This window comes from Mytilus californianus, unplaced genomic scaffold (assembly GCF_021869535.1).
Source record: "Mytilus californianus isolate M0D057914Y unplaced genomic scaffold, xbMytCali1.0.p SCAF_4, whole genome shotgun sequence".
Taxonomy (NCBI): Eukaryota; Metazoa; Mollusca; class Bivalvia; order Mytilida; family Mytilidae; genus Mytilus; species Mytilus californianus.
The window spans coordinates 73,221,085-73,231,409 of NW_026262690.1; the positions used below are offsets into that span (position 1 = coordinate 73,221,085).

The 10,325-nt window shown below is 31.0% G+C and overlaps 1 long non-coding RNA gene across 1 annotated transcript; it reads right to left on the reverse strand.

Moving 5' to 3' along the window:
• Positions 1 to 5,250: 5,250 nt before the first annotated feature.
• Positions 5,251 to 10,100, reverse strand: LOC127738519 (uncharacterized). Its single transcript, XR_008000097.1, has 2 exons — positions 9,796 to 10,100; positions 5,251 to 6,708 (listed from the first exon to the last, which is right to left on the reverse strand). It is a non-coding gene; the product is annotated as an uncharacterized LOC127738519 (long non-coding RNA).
• Between the last annotated feature and the right edge of the window lie 225 nt (positions 10,101 to 10,325).

Below are 10,325 nucleotides of genomic sequence, written 5' to 3' on the forward strand. Positions count from 1 at the left end.
TTGCTTTTGTCAAGCATAAAACTTCTAAGGGAGGGGGAAAAGACCAGTAAAAGGAGGTAAACAAGTTATTGGGTTTCCACATATAATGAAACTTCATGATTTTACTTCCCTTTCTAACCATCGCCCAATTAGTTTTGCAATGTTTGCCAATTTTTCATCCGAGCCTTGTGATTTACACAAACTAGACTCCTTGCTGGGGAAATTTCTTTGGACTGATGATGCAGTTGCTTCGTATACAGAAAATATGCAAAGTCAAATATTCAAAGATCATGAATTTGCAAATTTTATAAACAAAAGCTTCAATGACAGTGACTCGATTACTGAGTCATTTAATTCAATTTTACTAGACTGAACAGTCAGCTAAATTTATTAACAAAAAGCCCATACAAAAACTAAGAAAATCAACCAGGAAACCATGGTTTTCACATTCTTGTACTGATAGTTAAAAGCTATGAGAAACTGGTTAAAAAAAATTCGCAAAATGGACAATATAGAAAACTATATTATACATATAGATCAAAATTCAGAAGACTCTGTAAACATGAACAAAAAATGTATAAACAACAAATTTGTAATGATATTAATGATAATATTGAAAAGAACCCCAAAACATTTTGGACAATGTTAAATAAGTTAGGTAAAATACATGCCAATTCTGACTCCCTTCAGGACATACCTTATGGCAATTTTGTTCAATTCTTTAAAAAGTTAAACAAAAGTGATGATAACTATGGTAATTTCCATAAAACTATAATGGAACAATTTTACATTTCCAACAATTAAAAGATAATTTAGATAATGACACATCTAATAATATTTTAGACATTGATATTACTACAGAAGAACTAATTAAGGCTATTAAAGCTCTTAAAAATGGTATCTAATGAAATGCTTGAATATGGAGGACACAGTATATTAAATCCTCTCAAAAAGCTGTTCAATTTTATTTTAAACACTGGCCAATTCCCCCATAAATGGAATGATAGTTTCTTAGTCCTTTTACACAAATCAGGTAGTAAAATGGACCCTAGCAATAATAGGGGCATTTCTATCACTTCTAACTTGGGAAAACTTTTTGATAGAGTCATTCATTCAAGATTATTGAAATTCATTAGTAACATATCTCTAATCAGTCAATATCAATAGGATTTAAGGATGTTCGCTACTCTGTTTCAAAATAACAAACTTTTTAAAAGACTTTTATGAATTGATAGTATATAAATAAAGGAACTAAAAAAGTTAAGGGTCCGTGTGCTTGTTTTCGAGATATAAGCCATTGAAAATTTGGCGGGAAATTATTCTCTCTAGATTTTTCATACATTTAACATTGACACTTTTTTTCTTTCAAAAACTATGAAAAATTAACAAGGATTTTATAAGATTTTCATAAATGACATTTTAAACTTTATGTAATAAAATTATGGAAAGAAAAGTAGGGGTTAGCGGGAAAAAAATTTTAATGGCACTTCATGGATAAAACCAGAGGATTCCGAAAATATGGCAAAAATTCAAAAACAAGAGGAGCGAACATCCTTAAACAAAATTGTAGAACTGCTGATCATATATTTTCTTTAAAACCCATTATTGATTACTATAAAAGTAAAAAGAAGAAAGTATTTGCTGCTTTCATAGACCGTCGTTAAGCCTTTGATACCATATGGAGAGTTGGCTTATTTTATAAACTTTTAAAATCAGGTTTACCAAAAAAACTTTTTAATATTTTATCTGCTATGTATGCAAATACTACCACTAGAATTAAATTTTCAAATGGTCTTAGAACTGCATTTACTTCAGAGCGTGGTGTTAAACAAGGGGATGTTTTAAGCCCCACACTTTTTAAAATTTTTATTGATGATGTCGTAAAAGATTTAATCAATGGTAACTGTGAGCCAGTTAGAGTTGGTGATTTTTCTGTTAATTGTTTATTATATGCTGATGATATTGTATTACTATCAGAAAGCAAAACTGATTTTCAAACCAGCCTCAATATTCTTGGTACATATTGCTCGAATTGGAAACTACATGTTAATGTACAAAAATTCGTAAGGGTTCCGCGGAACCCAGTGTCTCGCCTACCTTTGCTGTTAATCGCAGGCTCAACAAAAAAGAGGAAAAAAATTAATAAAAATATTCCTCCCTATCTTTTGATTGTTAGAAGCTTCTGTCCAAGTTTGGTAAAAATCCAGGATAGTTTATGAATCTAATAAATGTTTTAAAAACTTAAACTGCAGACTGTATGTAATGTTAACTAGAAGAAAAACTAAGTCCATTTATAAGTTAAATGCGGAAAAAATGGAACAAAATTTTAACAAAATTTCCTTCTAGATACTAGCTTTTAATCATTAACAAGCTTCTGTCCAAGTTTGGTACAAATCCAGGATAGTTTACGAAAGTTGTTAAAATTTTAAAAACTTTAACCACAGAGAGAATGTAATGTTACCTGGCAGAAAAACTTGAGTGAATGTAATGTTAACTGGCAGAGAAACTAAAGTCCATTTATAAGTAAAATATGGAAAAAATGGAATTTTTTTTTTACAAAATTTACTTCTAGATACTATCTTATATCATAAACAAGCTTCTTTCCAAGTTTTTTAGAAATCCAGGATAGTTTAAGAAAGTAATTAAAATTTCAAAAACTTTAACCACAGAGTGAATGTAATGTTTCCTGGCAGAAAAACTAAGTCCATTTATAAGTAAAATACGGAAAAAATGGATTTTTTTTTTTACAAAATTTACTTTTGAATATTATCTTATAATCATAAACAATTTCTGTCCAAGTTTGGTAGAAATCCAGGATAGTTTAAAAAAGTTATTAAAATTTCAAAAACTTTTAACCACAGAGTGAATATTTGTGGACACCGACAAAGGAATGTAGGATCGCTATGTCTCGCTTTTTCGACAAAAGTCGAAGGCTCGACAAAAATCAAAGATATTAGTATTTAATTCTAATGGGAAAACACATTTAAATGAGTTTATTTATAATGATAATGTCTTACAAACCGTCTCAAAATATTGTAACTTGGGAATAATGTTAAAAGTGTAATGGCAACTTTAACTTTTAGAAAAATTATTTGATTCATTAGTAAATCCGATCTTGCTGTATTGTAGTGAGGTTTGGGGCGTTTTTGATAATTCAGGAGACAATTCCATTTTGGAAAAATTCCATATGAAGTTCATAAAAGAAATTTTAGGTGTTCATTGCAAAGCAATTAATGCTTCTTGTAGAGCTGAACTTGGTAGGCTACCATTGTGGTCAAAAATCTCATTTTCTTGTATTAAATTTTTTGAACATATTTTAAAGGTCTGAAAACACCCTTGTATCCAAACTTTTTCTGGCAACTGAAAAAAATAACCCCTGGACAAAGAAACTTTATTCTATTTTAAACAATCTAGGATTTTCAAACCTTGCTGGGAGACAATGTTCTATAAAATAATATCTACCAAGTATTAAACAACGAGTGATTGATCAGTGCACGCAGGATCAATCATCAAAAATTTACAATTCATCCAAACTAAAATTTTATCAAAAATTTCATAATTCAAATCAGCGTAGTTCTTATGTTGATGTTCTAAGGAACAAATAAGAAAGGTCATCTCTGTGTAAAATAAGATTGAGTGCACACAATCTTGCTATAGAAAATGGTGACATTTAGGTTTACCCACCAATGAACGAGTTTGAAATGTATGTAAATTGGGTGAGGTAGAAGATGAAAATCACTTTTTACTGAATTGTGAAAAATATTCTAACTACAGAATGAACTTTAAAACTATTATATTAAATATACTTCCTACAAGTTATAGTGAGAATCAGGTAAATATGAAATGTTGCATTAATAGCAATTCTTTAAAAGTCCTGAAAGTGACTAGTTCTTATATATGTAAATATCTGGATTATAGAAATGAGATTTTATCTTCTTAATCATAACATATTATTTCATTATGCTGTATTCATTGTAATAATGTACTAAAATATGGGCCTTTGCCAATTATTGTAATTGTGTTTGTGCCAATAAAATATTTGTATTTGTTTAATTCTTTTGACATTTGTTCCAACTCTCTCAGGCATATTGACCTTAGATAAATTTGGCTTTTGTTTATATGTCCTTTTTGGTCAAATAGCTCCAAATATTTCTATACACATTAACATAATTATTCATCCCTGGCTTTCTCCTCATCTTTAATGCGTTTTTTTCAAATGTTTAGGTTTGAGCATTCCTGCTGTTGGTAAATCCAGAAAAACGTTTTGAATGCACAAAATTTATATTGTTATCTTCAATGGAAATCAAAATTTAAATTGAAAATGACCATAGCATGAACTGAATGTACTACAAAAATCAAAATTTATAATCGTTGGGTTGCCATATGATAGATCCCTCCAAAGCATCTTAAATAACTACTTGATGGATATACAGAACATGACAATAACATCATGGTATATTAAGAATTATCTAACCTCCTATACATTTCTAAGAATATGATTGGTTAAAAGCAACCGTGTGGAGACCGTGTATATTTCATATTAGGTTAGTAGGCGGGGCTTACTTCAATAGACGGTTAGTAGTGGTGTTACGTCCCTTTGTAAAAACAACAAGGTGTTGAGGAAAAATCAGAAAGGTTTCAACAGACGAAGAAATTGATGATGAACGATTGAAATAAATTCATGAAACACATTTAAAGCTAAAAAGTTATTGTTATTGTTGCTATTTGTTTTTGTATAGACCAATGGAAGTAGGTTCTTAATACTGAGTACTGAAGACTTAATCACTTATATCTCATTGATAGGCCACTAGTCTAAATACCACATGTTAAGATATCGAGTCAGTAAGATAAATTAGTTACACAGTGTGCTAGTGACTTAATATGATATACATGTATATGGGGTCAGTAAATTCCATATGGGGATTCCAACTTTGCTATCACCCCATATGGAATTTACTGACCCCAGGAAACTAGCACACTATGTAACTAATAATATCCACACACCAAAGAGTGACCTTTTATATAAATTTCCTTTACTTAGATGCTTATTGGAAAATCTTTACCATTGATCTGAAGTGCTCACAATTTACAGCAACATCTGTAAAACTTTTAAAATGAAATTTCTATGTGGTTCCACTTGAAAACGGAAGATTCTTACCTAATTTAGGTTAATTTTTATACGCCCGTTTACGGGACGTATTATGGTATACCGTTGACCGTCCGTCCGTCGTCAACATGTTGGACATTAACTCAAAAACGCTTATACCAATATGCATGAAACTTTGGTGAATTGTTTATATCTATTGACGTGAGCTCCCTTTCGTTTTTTATAAATTTTGGATTTACCGTTTCCGAATTTTGGAGTTTTATTCATTAATAAAATGCTTCGCTGGGGCGCAGCTTGATACGACCGCAGAGGTCGAACCCTGAACAGTTGGGGCAAGTATGGACACAACATTCAAGCTTGATACAGCTCTGAATTTGGATTGTTATTAAATATTTGACACAGCATAGGTTTCTGACACAGAAAGAATGTGGTCTAAGAACTTGAATTTTTTTAATTTACCTATTATGGTCCAATGTCCAAAATCAAAATACATGGTTAGATTCAGCATATCAAAGAACCCCATATATTCAATTTTTGTTAAAATCAAACAAAGCTTAATTTTGGACCCCAACTTGGACAAACTTGAAAACTGGGCCCATAATCAAAAATCTAAACACATGTTTAGATTCAGCATATCAAAGAACCCCAAGAATTCAATTTTTGCTAAAATCAAACTAAGTTTAATTTTGGACCCTTTGGACCTTAATGTAGACCAATTTAAAAAACGGGACTTAAAATTAAAAATCTAAATACACGGTTAGATTTGGAATATCAAAGAACACCAATAATTCAATTTTTGATGAAATCAAACGAAGTTTAATTTTGGACCCTTTTGACCTCAATATGAACCAATTTGATAGCGGGGCCCACAAATAAAAAATCTAAATTCATGGTTAGATTCAGCATATCAAAGAACCCCATATATTCATTTTTTGTTGAAATCAAAAAAAGTATAATTTTGGACCCCAACTTGGACCAACTTGAAAACTGGGCCCATAATCAAAAATCTAAACACATGTTTAGATTCAGCATATCAAAGAACCCCACGAATTCAATTTTTGTTAAAATCAAACTAAGTTTAATTTTGGACCCTTTGGACCTCAATGAAGACCAATTTAAAAAACGGGACCCAAATTAAAAATCTAAAAACACGGTTAGATTTGGCATATCAAAGAACCCCAATAATTCAATTTTCGATGAAATCAAACAAAGTTTAATTTTGGACCCTTTTGACCTCAATATGAACCAATTTGATAGTGGGGCCTACAAATAAAAAATCTAAATACATGGTTAGATTCAGCATATCAAAGTACCTCATATATTCAATTTTTGTTGAAATCAAACAAAGTTTAATTTTGGACCCCAATTTGGACCAACTTGAAAACTGGGCCCATAATCAAAAATCTAAATACATGTTTAGATTCAGCATATCAAAGAACCCCATATATTCAATTTTTGTTGAAATCAAACAAAGTTTAAATACTGGACCCTATCTTGGACCAACTTGAAAACTGGGCCCATAATCAAAAATCTTAACACATGTTTAGATTCAGCAAATCAAAGAACCCCAAGAATTCAATTTTTGTTAAAATCAAACTAAGTTTAATTTGGACCCTTTGGACCTCAATGTAGACCAATTTAAAAAACAGGACCCAAAATTAAAAACCTAAATACACGGTTAGATTTGGAATATCAAAGAACCCCAATAATTCAATTTTAGATGAAATCAAACAAAGTTTAATTTTGGACCCTTTTGACCTCAATATGAACCAATTAGATAACGGGGTCCACAAATAAAAAATCTAAATACATGGTTAGATTCAGCATATCAAAGAACCCCATATATTCAATTTTTGCTAAAATCAAACAAAGTTTAATTTTGGACCCTTTGGACATTAATGTAGACCAATTTGAAAACTGGACCCAAAATTAAAAATCTAAATACACTGTTAGATTCGGCATAACAAATAAATAAATGTGATCAAAGATTTTACAAATCTAATGCGCCATACTGTGCAATTAAAGATTACTTCTTGAAATTTTTCAATATTTGAAATTTGAAAAAAAAATAATATTTGAAGAATAATTCTTTTTAATTTCTGAAATCTGAAATGAGAAAAAATTGGCCCCCCACAATTTCTTTTTATCCCCCCCCCCCCCCTTTTTCACCCAAAAAAATTCTTTCCCTCAAGATATGGTCATAATCTCAATTCAAATTTCCAATGGAGTTGGCAACCATAATTACCCATTTAAATTTACCATAGTGCTAACTTAATCTATTTTATAATAGAATTAATAAAAATATAGTGTCAAATCTTTCATATGGATTTTTTTGTAAAAAAAAAAGATGAAAACATTTGCAGATATTTTTACTGGTCTTCCTTTATAAATATGCATTTCTTTAAACATAATTTAAAAGCAGTGTAAGGGAAGTAACCAAAACTTGGTAATTTGGATTACCTCCCTTACACTGTTTTAGATTATCTTTATTGTTCATTAACCATTACTTTATACATAATTTAAAAGCAGTGTAAGGGAGATAATTTCAATGATGTATTTGATTTATCTCCCTTACACTGCTTTAAATTATGTTTTGTACTAAAGTATTTGACCATTAACCAGGACAACCTTGTTTTTCCCCCTTTTTTGCCCCTAATTCCTAAACGGTTTGAGCCATAACCCCCCAAAGCAAATCCTAACCATCCCTTTGTGGTATGGAAACTTGTAGTATAATTTCAGAGAGATCCATACACCGTTCCACAGTTATTGTCTGGAAACTAGAAAATGCTCATTTTTGGCCCCTTTTTGGCCCCTAATTCCTTAACTGTTGGTACCATAACCCCCAAAATCAATCCCAACCTTCCTTTTGTGGTATTTAACCTTATGGTCAAATTTCAAAAAGATCCATTCACTTAAACTAAAGTTAGAGTGCGAAAACCAATATGTATTCGGACGACGACGCCAGACGACGACGACGACGCCGGACGACGACGACGACGACGACGACGCCAACGTCATACCAATATACGACCACAAAATTTTTTTGCGGTCGTATAAAAAAGGGGGGATTTTCCAGTTTTCGGACAATAACTCGAAAACAATTTCACCAATTTGCAAGAAACTTTGGTGAATTGTTTAATGCTATCGACATGAGCTCTCTTTTGATTTTTATAAATTTTAGACTATACGTTTCTGATTTATGGGGTTTTATTCGTTACAAAAAGGGGGATTTTCCAGTTTTCGGACAATAACTCATGAAACTTTGGTAAATTGTTTATATCTATTGTTGTAAGCTCCCTTTTGATTTTTATAAATTTAAGATTTTACGTTTCCCAGTTATAAGATTTTATTCATAAATAAAATGCTTCGCTGGGCGCAGCTTGATACGACCGCAGAGGTCGAACCCTGAACAGTTGGGGCAAGTATGGACACAACATTCAAGCTTGATACAGCTCTAAATTTGGATTGTGATTAAATATTTGACACAGCATAGGTTTCTGACACAGAGAGAAAGTGGTCTAAGAACTTCAATTTTTTTAATTTACCTATTATGGTCCAATGTCCAAAATCAAAATACATGGTTAGATTCAGCATATCAAAGAACCCCATATATTCAATTTTTGTTGAAATCAAACAAAGTTTAATTTTGGATCCCAACTTGGACAAACTTGAAAACTGGTCCCATAATCAAAAATCTAAACACATGTTTAGATTCAGCATATCAAAGAACCCCAAGAATTCAATTTTTGTTAAAATCAAACTAAGTTTAATTTTGGACCCTTTGGACCTTAATGTAGACCAATTTAAAAAACGGGACCCAAAATTAAAAATCTAAAAACACGGTTAGATTTGGCATATCAAAGAACCCCAATAATTCAATTTTTGATGAAATCAAACAAAGTTTAATTTTGGACCCTTTTGACCTCAATATGAACCAATTTGATAGCGGGACCACAAATAAAAAATCTAAATACATGGTAAGATACAGCATATCAAAGAACCCCATATATTCAATTTTTGTTGAAATCAAACAAAGTTTAATTTTGGACCCCAATTTGGACCAACTTGAAAACTGGGCCAAAAATCTAAAATCTAAGTACATGTTTAGATTCAGCATATAAAAGAACCCCATATATTCAATTTTTGTTGAAATCAAACAAAGTTTAATTTTGGACCCCAACTTGGACCAACTTGAAAACTGGGCCCATAATTAAAAATCTAAACACATGTTTAGATTCAGCATATCAAAGAACCCCAAGAATTCAATTTTTGTTAAAATCAAACTAAGTTTAATTTTGGACCCTTTGGACCTTAATGTAGACCAATTTAAAAAACGGGACCCAAAATTAAAAATCTAAATACACGGTTAGATTTGGCATATCAAAGAACCCTAATAATTCAATTTTTGATGAAATCAAACAAAGTTTAATTTTGGACCCTTTTGACCTCAATATGAACCAATTTGATAGTTGGGTCCACAAAATAAAAAATCTAAATACATGGTTAGATTCAGCATATCAAAGAACCCCATATATTCAATTTTTGTTGAAATCAAACAAAGTTTAATTTTGGACCCCAATTTGGACCAACTTGAAAACTGGGCCAAAAATCAAAAATCTAAATACATGTTTAGATTCAGCATATCAAAGAACCCCATATATTCAATTTTTGTTAAAATCAAACAAAGTTTAATTTTGGACCCTTTGGACCTTAATGTAGACCAATTTGAAAACTGGACCCAAAATTAAAAATCTAAATACACGGTTAGATTGGGCATAACAAATAAATAAATGTGGTCAAAGATTTTACAAATCTAATGCGCCATACTGGTCTTCCTTTATAAATATGCATTTCTTTAAACATAATTTAAAAGCAGTGTAAGGGAAGTAACCAAAACGTTGTATTTGGATTACCTCCCTTACACTGTTTTAAATTATCTTAATTGTTCATTAACCATTACTTTATACATAATTTAAAAGCAGTGTAAGGGAGATAATTTCAATGATGTATTTGATTTATCTCCCTTACACTGCTTTAAATTATGTTTTGTACTACAGTATTTGTCCATTAATGAGGACAACCTTGTTTTTCCCCCTTTTTTGCCCCTAATTCTTAAACGGTTTGAGCAATAACCCCCCAAAGCAAATCCTAACCATCCCTTTGTGGTATGGAAACTTGTAGTATAATTTCAGAGAGATCCATACACCATTCCACAGTTATTGTCTGGAAACTAGAAAAT